The 12,901-nt window shown below is 40.5% G+C and overlaps 1 protein-coding gene across 3 annotated transcripts in view; it reads left to right on the top strand.

Moving 5' to 3' along the window:
- Nucleotides 1–12,901, top strand: part of KLF12 (KLF transcription factor 12) — a 234,776-nt gene that overhangs the window by 76,208 nt on the left and 145,667 nt on the right. The window lies entirely within an intron of this gene.

Genomic DNA, 12,901 nt, shown 5'->3' with positions numbered 1-12,901 from the left:
GATATGTGTACATTTGTATCAGAGAAGTCTCTTATTTGTAATCCAAACCTAAATGACCTACCAGTATTTGCACAGAGCCAGAAACATTAAGTGGTTTGGGTTGGATGGGACCTTAAAGATGCGACCCTCCTTGCTGTGGGCATGGATGCCTTCCACTAGATCAGGTTGCTCAGAGCGCCATCCAAACAGGCCTTGAACACTTCAGGAATGGGGCATCCACAGCTTCTCTAGGCAATCTGTTCCAGTGCCTCACCACCCTCGCAGTAAACAGTTTTTTCCTAGTATCTAATCTAACCCTACTCTCTTTCAGTTTGAAACCATTCTCCCTTGTCCTGTCACTACATGCACTTGTAAAAAGTCTGTCCCCATCTTTCTTGTAGGCTCACTACAGGTGCTGGAAGGCTGCTGTAAGTTCTTCCTGAAACCTTCTCTTGTCCAGGCTGAACAATCCCAATTCTCTCAGCCTTTCCTCATAGCAGAGCTGTTCCATCCCTCTAAACATCTCGGTGGCCCTCCCCTGGACTTGCTCCAACAGGTCCATGTCCTTCCTGTGCTGGGGACCCCAGAGCTGGATGCAGCACTGCAGGTGGGGTCTCACCAGAGCAGAGCAGAGGGGCAGAATCCCCTCCCTGGCCCTGCTGCCCAGACTGCTTTGGATGCAGCCCAGGACATGTTTGGCTTTCTGGGCTGTGAGTGCACAGTGCTGGGTCATGTCCAGCCTCATCCACCAGCAGCCCCAAGTCCTTCCTGGCAGGGCTGGTGTTGATCTGCTCATCCCCAGCATGACTGTGGGGGTTTTGTTAAACTTTTGTGCATTTAGTTAAATATGCTGAAGGTCTCAGTTGCAAAAGTTTACAAGTTACACAAATATTAAAAGAGTATTTACTGCTTGTTGTGTTGCTGTACCATGGAAGTATCTGCTGCCTTCACTTCTTTCTGAGATAGCAACTCAGAAATGCTTATCATACTTTGATGAACCCATATTCCTTGCTAGTGGGGAGTGAAGCCGGGCGTTTCCATCCTGTATTGGCTTGGACTGCTTTGAACCCTGGGGAACATTCCAGATAGTCAGCCATGATTCTGCCCTGCATGGTTGCATGTTACTACTAACCTCTTTGCAGGCATTTCAGAGTGATGAGCATGTGAAGTACTTACTGGTATCCACCTTGAAAATTTCAGCAAAAATTACCCAATCCAGATATAAACCTTTACATCTGACCCTAAAGCAGTAGTATGGCAGAATGGGAAGGATTGTTTGGGTACCCATTTTGAAAGGCTTGCTTTGCCTGAGTTCTATAGGACTTGATAATTAGATATAGTCATAACAATATTAACAGTGATCTCTTGAATTGATCTAGTAGTTCCTCACAATTGAATGGTGATATGACTTTTTTTTTTCTTCCCAGTTGTGGTATATTCTGGTTTAATACTTAATTTTGTGTTTTGGAGTAATAGATCTAATCCATTAATTTTGCAAGTATTCTTTCATGTAGCAAATAAATTTAGAGTTCTGTTGCTTTTCAGGTATGTGACCAACTGAGAGTTGTCATTACTTAAGAAGATGCAACCAAAACCAAACCAAACTCCAAAATCAAAACAAGAACAAAACCACCATAAACTTCCAAACAGATGACAAAATACAAATGGGAACCACCACCCCTGAATGTTTCGGAGACCATTTTAAACTTAAAAATAAATGATGGTAGAATTTCACATTTTTCACTTAAGAGTGGATAATTTATTCTTGCTGGCACCAAACAGGTGATAAAATTACCAAGCTTTTTTCTAAAGATTTTGAAATTATGAATTCATTAATGTCTTCAGACAGTATAGAGTACACCTCTGCATACATAAAGCACATGCACATAAACATTGGGTGGAAGCTCTGTCTTGAAGGTAGGTGCTGAGCCAGGGGATGAACATTTTAGGAAACAGCACTAACAATGACGTAACTTGGGTGCTTTTCATCACAAAACACAGATTTTTTTTAAGCTGAAGTCTCATGAAGAGTGATTTTTAAGAAAAGGTATGTCTTCATGAAAAAATTCTTAACATTTTTTTTTGCTTTATGTGAAGTGGTGACTTGGCATGAGCTTTCAGCGTGGAAAGCATTCTCATGAATCACCTACATTGATTGAGGGAATCACTCACCAAATTTGTGTCCAAGATCATTCAGTGTCTGATAAACACTGCTCTTGAAACAGCTGTGGCTGTGATTTTAGTGGTGAGAATATTTTAGTAATGTTTATTGAATTTCAGCATCCAGAATAATGATGGAGGCAGTTTGTCTTATTATTCATGTTAGAGGTCTGGGTACCTTCAGAAAGATGCAGTACACATAACACCCTATGTCTATACAGAGATTGTTGTTTAAAAATATGAGCAGCTTAACCCATCCAGTTCTTGGGGTGCAAAGTAAATCTAGTAATAGCATTTTAGTCTATGCGAGACATAGCTAATGTGGACAGGAAATCGTTTTCATCATTTTACACTGTGTAACTAAGCCACGTGTTGGGTATAAATGTGATTTATACAGGCACAATTTCTTTTTATGTCCTAATGAGAAATGTTAAATATATTAGTATGACTTGGGGCTCGACACATGCTCTAAAGGCGGTGTATGATGCCAAGCAACCAATTATCTCCGTGCATTATTTCTTGAAAGCCTTGACATGGGTAAGGTCACTATACGTTTTTAAAGGGAGAATGATGCTGGATTGATACAGGATGAAAGGATGATACAAATAACAATACTTTGTTAGATCTTCCTGCTGTGCAATGTATATATAATCAGGAGCTCTGACTTAAAGAACACTAATGAGGATTTAAAGACCCAGCAGGGCTCATTTAGCAGTCACACATGGTTCTGTCAAATGCTTTTGCAAAGGGCACCTCTTATGCAAGGTACAGTTCAAAAGCAGGTAGGAATGAGTAGTTCTGTTGTATAGCTTGGTGTAATACTTCTCTGTGTTTCAGTGAGCATAGGAATAGGTTGCAGTGTGCTGGTGCTTTGCCAGGTGCTGCTATTTGGCTGTGGTTTTTACCAGTCATGAGCCCAGCCAGGAGCAGTAGTACACATGGGCAGGCTGTATCACTGCTTTTTCAGTGACCGAATAGTCACTGAGAGGAACAAAGGAAGAGGGCTCTGAAGCTGTTATTTGAATCTATACTAAGCTGTAGATGCTGTGTGCTGACCATCTCATTTACCTCTACGATAAATGTCAGATAGTGAAATCCTGCAGAAGAACAGACAGTGGCCTACCTAGCTTAAGGTACTTTTTGGCAGTGAATCCGTATCAGGTACTTGGCAAAAGAATGTCAATTCATTCTGGAGTGCAGCTCTTGAGACTGGAATGCCATGGTTTAGGGCTGATTTAACTTCCATGTTTTTGGCACGTATTATACATAAAAAAAAAGATGTAAAAATACAAATGTGTTTTCTGTTAGAGCAAATGACCATCTACCTTATCTGCTTCTGCTTTCAATAGTCAGTAATGCATGCTTAGGGAAAGGATGTAGCAAGGCTGTTGTGTGAGTGATGGTATTGCCCAGTACTTCTTCCAAGTCTGCAGAAAATCTAGGACACACATACTTGCATAGCCAGAGGTTGTGTCTATCTTTTTGTGCTTGATGATAGCTCTTGGTAGACAAATCTTTAGAAAAGTCCAATTGTTTTTGAACCAATATCCAGCTCATCAGACAAGCAGACTTGTAACAAGACCAGCTTCTCTCTGTCTGTAAGTCGTGGCTTCCAGTGCAAATCCCATGGTTTCCAGTTAGCACCTGCTTTGAGTAGGAGGTTGGACCGGGGACCTCCTGAGATGCTTTCCCACTAAATTACCCTGTGATCCTAAGAAAAACCCAGCTTGGCTGTAGCATTCATTATTCCCCCAGTTTTTCCATGGTATTTCATTCTGTAAAATGATGTGGTATAAATGAATTACGTATTAACTTGTCTTTTGCCTAGACACACACTCATGTATTTTGTTTATAACCTCAAATTTAATATAGCTGCCAAATTTGATTGGCTTTATATAGCAAATTTGGTATCTGCCTTTTAAAGAAGTTTTAATGAAAATTCAAAGTATCTGTTAAAAGTAATACTGTATGTGCTACTTGTATATCTCTTTTCTGACATTTTCCTGTGACTTTTATGGCTGTGTCTATAGTTACTTAAAATATTTGTTAATCTTGAAGTTTGCCATTATTTTAATAATTGGCAGTAGTTTTGTGCAGAGGACTTGTTTTTTAAACATGTTTGAGGAATCACAATTTTTCTGAGAATCTGTGGGAAATGCGTGCTGTTGACATTTAAAACTTGTTAATTAGAAATTCTTAACACTTAATTAGAATTGCCTTTAAAATGGGCCTTAATTCTACCGTAATTTATTGCTTGTGGAATCTAATTTGACAGTTTTGTACATAAGCATTTTGGTGATTCTGTCTTGGGTAAGAAGGTACCTCATGTGAGTAGTCAGGTATTGGCTTAATCTAGCAGTTGATGCAACCAGTCTGAGAACAAAATGTTATTTTATACAAATTTTAAAGATATTTGGCGGCTACTTACAAATTCTTATTCATTATTTGAGTTGCTTTGTATTACATTCACTAAGTGAACAGAAGTCAGTTTTCCCTTCTTTCAACTGTGTTTTCCCTTTTTTTGAGCTTTGTACTACTCACTAGCTTTAATATTTTCCCAGGAGTTTCCACTGGAGCCTGCAGTGACCAGGAAACCTCAGACTGTTCTTGAATAGAACAGAGATTGGGTTGGGACAGGGTGTTAAACATTTGCAGTGCGGGAGTTTCATCACAGCACACACCCTTTCTTTAAACATGTCAGCATAAGCAGTGAGTTGGCTCTGTGGTGAGAAGCGTGTACAGCAATTGTTGTTACTCCTACATGTAAGGGGCAGGGAAAGGTCATGCAGTAACACTTAGTTTCTGGCATATAGTCTGATGTTTTCATCTGAGTGTGCAATCGTTCCGTTTTATTTAGTTATTCCTGTGTTATTTTGGCCTGTCTGTGAATCAAATGAGCTTTATATATGCTTTTGCTAACTGGCTGTGCTTCTGAGGCTGAGACTGTGGTCACAGCTGTAACTGGCAGCTGGAGCAGGGCCATTGAAAGGAGCACTTGGTTTCACCACTTACTGCCTGTGGTATCTGTGACTTTGTACATGAACTGTGACAGATGGTTTCTGAGGTTCTGTGCGAACTGTCTGTGCACTTCGTGCGTGTGTCCTACAATACCTGGTGTTGGAAGGTGCAACTACACACAAGGTGTCCTCCTCCTCAAGCCTGCTGTTCCTGTCACAGGCAGCATGACAGGCTGAGCTGGAAGTGAGCCTTGGACTTCTGGGAACAAGTTGTTCTCTTACGGGTGCCATGTACTGCTCTGTCTTTAATAGTGAAAAACCCCAAAAGGTTTTAAACACTGCATGTAAACAAAGTAAATCTGGAATAAATATTAAGGCTTAGCTGAAATTCCCAAATTTCAGTCATTACAAAAGCTGGCTTTTCCTTGTTTCTCTTTTAGTTCTGCCTGCATGTTCTCCCAAATCAGTGAGAAACAAGGAATTACCCTTACTTACCTGCTGTATAGAAGCAGTACCAGTTGCCTAACATTTCTGTGGCACAGCTGCTAGAAGGCACTAGGCATATTTAATGTCAGCATGACCTTATATTGCTCTCGTTCAGAGGATAGAGTTTTGAATGTTTATGTTGTATATAAGAAACCAGATTTTGGCTCTGACTGTCAATTTATTGCTATGTTGCATGCTAGCGGACTGAACCCGGCACCTGGAGGAGCGGTAGTTCTGTTGCTGAGCTGAAGGGTTGGGTATGATCCCCATGCAGCAGTGGGACAGACAGTATTATTGGTAGTGTGTTTTTTGATTTGAAACACAAGATGGCAAGGGCCAGCATAATTTCTGGAGTGAGTGATGATGCCCAGGCCCTTGAAACTGCTTATGCAATTGTTTCACTGCTCCCTCTGGAGCTTTGCAGTCATAGAGCTGGAGGTGCTGTCGCTTTGAGGGAATGGTCCCTTTGGACTGCATGGAATGATGGTGCCAAGCAGATCCTGTAGACAGCATCTTCTCTTCTTGGCAAAGAGCAAAGATGTTTGGCTTGCCACATAACATCCCGTGCACAGATTTTGGACTAGGCTGTGGCTACCGCTACATGCTAAATGTTCCAGCGCGCAAAGTCCACGTAGTATCTGTCTTTATGGAAGCAGACTTTGCACAGTGGCAGGTGGGGAAACTGTGCCAGCCAGCTCCCTGTGCTTTCAGCAGCTAATGTTGTGACCAGAGCAGGTACAGTCAGAATTCAGAGTAAAATTGTACTCACTGAGTATCTGCTGGCAAGCTCCCGGGCAATGCCATTTAATATTCATTTGCTCAGCAAGGACAAAATAATCACAATTTAGACAACAGTGAAGGTAACCTTTAAGTAATATGTGCAAATTTGGTCAGTGTAATACTAGAAAAATTCTTTTATGTTTTCTGTTACAATTTTTTTTTGCCAGGTGGTGAGGTTTGCTTTTAATTTTAAGCCTTATTCTTCTTCAAACTCTCTTCTAAGCTCTTCTCCAGTTTCAAGGGCAGTTGACATAAGATAGTAGAACGCTGCTTTGGAAATTGAGCAGTAGTTTTTTGGAACCACTTGTCTTATAATAGTGGTCAGGGAGAAACGGCAATCTAAATCAATTACTAGGGTTTTTTTTGGTGAAAAAGCCATGAGTTTTGGCTTGATAGTAGTCTTTACTACTTGTCTGTACTTCAAAAACCCAAAGGAGAAGCTGTCAAGAGTTCATTTTACTATTACGTATCATCAAGTGTTCTGAAAATATTTCTTTTAAAGTAATTCTAGTATAAAGATAAATGTATTACATGCTTTTTGCACATGTACCCTTTCTTAAATATATGTCACTCCTAAATGATGGCTTTTTTCAGCTCTCTTTTTGGCAGAGAGGTTGGGCTTTTTTTGTTACGCGGGGCTTTTAAATGTACGATAAAGAAAATCCAGAGATACTTAATGAATCCATTGATATTCACAAAAATCAAATATTCTGTGTATGTTGTATTAGAAGGAAAACAATGAAGGCCTTAATGTTGATAAAAGTTAAATATGAGGCTTTGGTGTAAGTACTGTTAGTTGTAACCTATTGTATCTGAATTCCATACTATAGGAAGGATCTGTAATTCTTTGTAGAAGCACTAAAACTGGCAGGAGAGCAGAGCTGATATAAAGGGATTTTAAGCCGTCAAAGCTGAAAGGGTTGCCTGCTGAGTTTGAGAAATAGCAGATTGGCCTCCAGTTGCCAATGCACTTGATGATCCTCTGTCACCTGGAAGCTGACCATGTCTCTTCAGTTCTATTTATATTCTCTAAAACTAACTTAAGCCCAAACTAATAAAAAAGATTTTAGCAACAAAATTTGAGATCTCTGTTCTGTTCACTGAATATTGTCTCGAATTCTTTTCCTTGAGACAGATTTGTAAAAATATATTGCAAATTACAACATAGCTATTTCCTTAGGGATTTGAGTACTTCATAACTTTGGAAGTCTTCTGTTTATAAAATTAGTATTATTTTTTTCTAGAGATCTGGGAATTTGAGATGCTTGTGTTGCACGTGTACATCTTTGTACTGGTGGCAGTGGGATACAGCTGGACATGGTCTGGTACTTCTAGTGAGGATCTGAGCTGGGCAGCATGAGCTGAAGACCAACCCGTGTATGTGCCTCAGGCACTGACAGCATCAAGTCACAGCTGCTGTTGAAGTCTGGGCTCTACCTGGCAGGCACAATTGTAATAAGAGACCACACTCAGAGGCCTTCCTAGAAAGCTTAGAGCTGGGATGCCTCCCTGTTCCCTGGATGCCATGCAGTTGAATGTCTGTGTCCTTTCTCACCAAAGAAATTTCATTTTGAATTGAAACGAACTTGAATCAACCCCACCCGGTTTCATATGAAAATGATAAGAAGTCTAAGGCTTTACTTCACTTTTTTCACATGAATTGTTTTGGCTTTCCTTGAAGCATCAATAAAGGCAAACTGTAGTTTTCTGGTGAATTTGACTGAAAATTCAAGTTCAGAGTAAAGTGCAGAACTACCGGAATCTCTGCTTTCATTATGAACATTTCACACAGCTATAGATATAATTACATATGATGAAGATCTTATGGCAAGACATGGGCTGTTACCCCCAATTCCCTGGCAGAACTCCCAGTTAAGTGATTTTCTTCTAGCCACATGAATGTAGTTTCTTTAACTGGTACGTTTCATCCTAGAGAAAACTGCATTTTAACTGAATAGCAAATCTCATTGTATGGTGTATATAAAGGTCTTCAGAAAACTGAGTTAGTCAACAGTTTTCCTTGGCTTCCTTTCCCTATGGAGATTGTTATATTTGATAAGAGATGGTAATCTTTCATTCTTCTATTATCCCTTGAAGCTAAGAGGAAAAAAAACAATTTCACACTTTGGAAAACTTATCTAGTCATACCCTTAAAAGGTTCTGCTTTACCTCGAGTGGATCACTTCACATTTTTTGCCTTGATGTGTTATGCTGTCTCTTGCTTTGACTGATGAATAACTTCAGTGTAGTAATGTAAGCAACGAGAATAATATGAATTTGGGTATGCGTGTTCGGAAAAATCAACAAGGTAATCTTATTTATAGGGCATATAACTGACACACGTTACTTCGTGGTTAGTTCAGTGGTGTTTCTAAGATGTCGGTATAAAAAAAGCAAGATATAAAAATTTGTGTTTATAAAAATTTGTGTTTATGAACTATCAAGAACATAGTTATAACAAAAATTACTCCAAGAATATAATGATGAATTAAGAAATTATTGCATGTACTGAAAACTTGTGTAAAAAGAACTAGATGAGGCAGGGGAAGTTTTGTGTCATACCTTTGGTACAGAAGGACTACCTCAAGGTTGTTCATGGCTCTTAGCTGTTAAAATGTACTTCCCCTTAAACTTGAAACTTTCTGCTGTAGCTTGAATGCTGAATTTGAGACTGCTCTTCTCCCAACTGATACTTCATTTCTCAAAATCGAAATGTGTCATGTTAGAAGTTAAGTTTGTACAGAAAAGGAAGATTTGGGATGAAGCTGGGCCTGGGCAGAAGGGAGATGGGGGTGGAGGTGCTTAGTTTTAATCTTTGTTTCTCACTATCCAACTCTATTGGCAATAAATTAATTTTCCTCAAATCAAGTCCATTTTGCATGTGTCAGTACCTCGTAAGTGATTTTCTTGTCTTTATCTCAGCTCCTAAGCTTTTCTGTATTCTGTTCTTCCCCTATGCTGTTGAGGGAGAGGAGGAGTGCAGCAGTGGCTTGGGTGGGCATATGGTAGATGGCTAAGGTCAAGCCCACCAGAGTTTTGAAGACTGAATTGTCAGCTGAACCTTTTAGGTCATCGTGGAGAAGGCTGAACCATCAGTGTCTCTGTCTTACCAGTGTGCAGCTCTTTGGTGAGACTAAGCCTTTCATTAGTGACAGCAGTAACCATCATCATCTACCTTGCCTCTGTGTGTTTGTGAGTGAAACAAGAGGAGGAGACTTCCTTTCACAGTAAGGTAAATGTTTGTTAATTGATGCAGGAAATGTGAGGTCTGAGTTCTGGGTGCTCTGAAGCCTGAGCTCACTATGTTCTTCCTGGAGTTGCCTGGAGTAGGGCCTATCATGCTTTAGTGCTGAGCAGCTAGGTGTGAAAATTTTGGACAGTAGGAGAGACAACTGTGATGTGGGGTGGGGATATCTGGTTTCTGTCATCTTATGCTTAGAAGAAATCATAAAGGGGGTTTAGGGGTGTCTTAGGTAGTGTCTTGGAACAGGAGATCAGTTGTGGTATCAGATCCTCTGTGATTGTTAAAAGTTTCTAGTGTGATTCTCAAAATGTATGGCTTGCCCAAATGAAAAACTTGGCTACAAAACCTTAGCACTTCTTGTGGATGGCAAATGTCATAATAGTGTAATTCATAATTAAATAAACACTACAGGGTGCTGAGGGGGTTTGTATCAGCATGAGGTAATGAGATTTTGGGGATTTTTTCTTCCTCTAAAGTAGCCAAAGATAATTTGATTAAAAGTTGCAACGGAAAGTCATCGTCATTAAGAAAATGCCAGTGATGGTTGTAGAGGTGCTGTGCTGAAAATAGAGGCCTTTTCGGAGCGGGGAGAGTCTGGTTATTAAACTGATTGCCACAGCTTCTCAGAAGAGATTGTAAGCTTGAAAGCTTATCTGTCTTGTGTAACAACTGCTCTAATAGCAGTTGCCCATACGGACCTGGGTATGATTTGTGTTTTTAATTAATATTTCAAGGGAATAAATGGCCTAACGTGATTAGTGGCAGGTTCCAGCGGCTGGCACTGGGAAAGAGAGCATTATCTCTTTGAGGATGAGTTACTCATCCAAGAGAACAGATGTTTTGGTAAGGTCACGCAGTGTTTGGCTTGATTGTATGCCCAGTTTAGGACCTACATCTGCTATGTATACATCTGCTATTACTGCATATGTGAGAAAGGAGTCCACCAGGAGGATTGAGGTGGGAGACTAGAGAAGGAAGGGCTGTCGCACGAATTAAGGTATCCTTCACCTGAGCAATTTTGGGGGCTGGAAGTTAGCAACCACGGTTGATGAAGAGAATTGAGTGGCCTGAATAACGCATTGACTCAATACATCGCGTCACCAATGTCTGCCGGTGGGTCTCATGAGTGTCATCAGTTAATGTGGGCACTGGAGCAGCCTGGCCTCACTGGTGGGGGTGCTCCATCTGCTTGTCTGACCTTGGAAGCTCCTGGAAGAACTCAGTTGTATCTCCAGCCCCAGTGGGAGTAACTCAAGCCCCCTTGCCTTAGGTGACAGCTCACTGTATGCAAACCTCAACAATTATACCTGCATGTTTGCTGCATGGCTTTGAACATACTGTAGTGCAAGCACTGGTTATAGCAGTAGAGTGCCATTTGGAAGGATCAGATCTCTGGGTGACTTTGGGCTGAATGTGTCATCCCTGTGATGGTACACAGACTGGGTCTACTCAGCAGTGGCCCCCCAGGATGTGTCACACAATGTACTTCAAGTTATAAATGCAGAAGAGATCAAACAGTTTGGAAATAATTTACTCCTGTGATTATTGCTCCTGTGAATTATAAATTACCCAAAAGCCGGAGCTGTTCGCAGCCAGAGTATTTGCTCTTCAGACCAGCACTCGAAAGGCTGCTTTTAAGAAATAAGATTTTTAGAGAACAAAAGGGGAAACAAACACTACGAAAATTTAGTTAAATTGTAAATGTGTTAAATGGTACATGAACTAGTCAGGTTTTCATGATTTATCAGTTTTAAACTTCAAAGGCTCTGGTTAGCTTGCATTTTTAAAACTAATGAGTTTATCACAGCCAGTGGGGAAAAATGGTTCAAGTATATCAGCTGTAAATTGGTACAAAGCACTAAAAGGGACATTAGCCTCTAATCAGATTCTAACAGTTCATTAAACCTGCCTTTCCTCCGTGGTACTTTGTCTTCCCCCCTCCTTCTGCCTGTGCCTCCTGTGTAAGCCAGCCTCGTCCCTTTGCTCAGGCGGGTAAAACTTCCTCAGGGACACGATGCAGTATCAGCTCATCCTTCTTTGTCTGTGAGCTAAACAGCCTAAGGGATGTTTGATGATGGTGTATTCCTGATCTCGCTGTAAAATTCAACTGTGCTGCCTATAAATCAAGAAAGCAGAGGGACCTCTCAACTTGCAGAATAGGCACTGGGGGAGCTAGGAGTGCCACACTGGCTCCTGCTCTTTATCCACCTCAAACCACATCCAAACTGATGGGGCTCAGTGACACCTGAGATCTGCTGCTAATAAGTAAACAGTGTGCTGCCCTTGCTGGGAAGAAAGATGTAAAGCTAGGCACAATTTCATCCAGCTTATTTGTGGCATCAGAGACCCTTCCTGCTTTTTTTCCACCTCATGCCTCACACACTGAATAAAGATCAAGGTGCACAAAATAATTTGCTCAGCAAACATAGGAAGGACTTGTTTTTCTTCCTCTTCCTGTTGTGTCAAGCTTAAAAAGTACGGTAAATGCACGGCAGTAGCATAGCATGGACTGGGACATCTCAATAGCTTGACTCGTTTTCATTCTCATATGTTTGAATGCAAAGGTGTCCTGCTGAAAATTACTTGTTTGATCTGAAATTTTATAACTCTAAGCATTTAGAGCTTTTATGAATTATCTAAATCTACTTTTAAAGCAAAGAAATAGAGATTGCACTTTCTTATCTGCTTCACCATCAAGTTTCTACCTGTTCTATAGTAAGTAACCACAGCTCTGAGTGCTAAAATACACAGGGTTCAAAGTGAGGGTGACAGAGATTTTAAGCAGGTCATTTTCTCTGCTTGTGGCACCATGTTGGAGCATGGGCATATCAGTTTCCCTTCTTTTCAACATGTTATTTAAATTACAGTAATGGAATATACAAAAATAAACAGTTTCTGCAGTATTTATATCCTGGAAAGTAGAGGTCCTGGGATGAGGTGTATTGATCGGAAAAAAAGAAAACATTTAAAATAATTTAAGTTTTTAAAGCGTGTTTTGGAAGCTCCATTAGGATAGACCATTTCCCTTAAAATTCTGCTGAAGCAACCATGGTAAGAAGGCTGTGAATGCATTCCTTATGAATAACGGTGCTACGCAGCGCTGAACGGATCTGCTGCCCGTGAAACACATGGAAAATGTTTTTTTCCATTCTGGTGCAGTTACTGAGGACTACGAGGTACCAGAGCAGAGGTGAGTTTCCAGTCTAGAGCTTGGCCTTCCAGACACATCTGCAGATTAATAACTTACTGTGAATGAGTCATTTGTGAGTGATGTGTGCTTCAGTTACGTTGTTTG

This window comes from Coloeus monedula (assembly GCF_965178545.1).
Source record: "Coloeus monedula genome assembly, chromosome: 3".
NCBI classification, from domain to species: domain Eukaryota; kingdom Metazoa; phylum Chordata; class Aves; order Passeriformes; family Corvidae; genus Coloeus; species Coloeus monedula.
The sequence above is the reverse complement of the archived record's forward strand: the minus strand, read 5'-3'. Positions and strand labels throughout refer to the sequence as shown.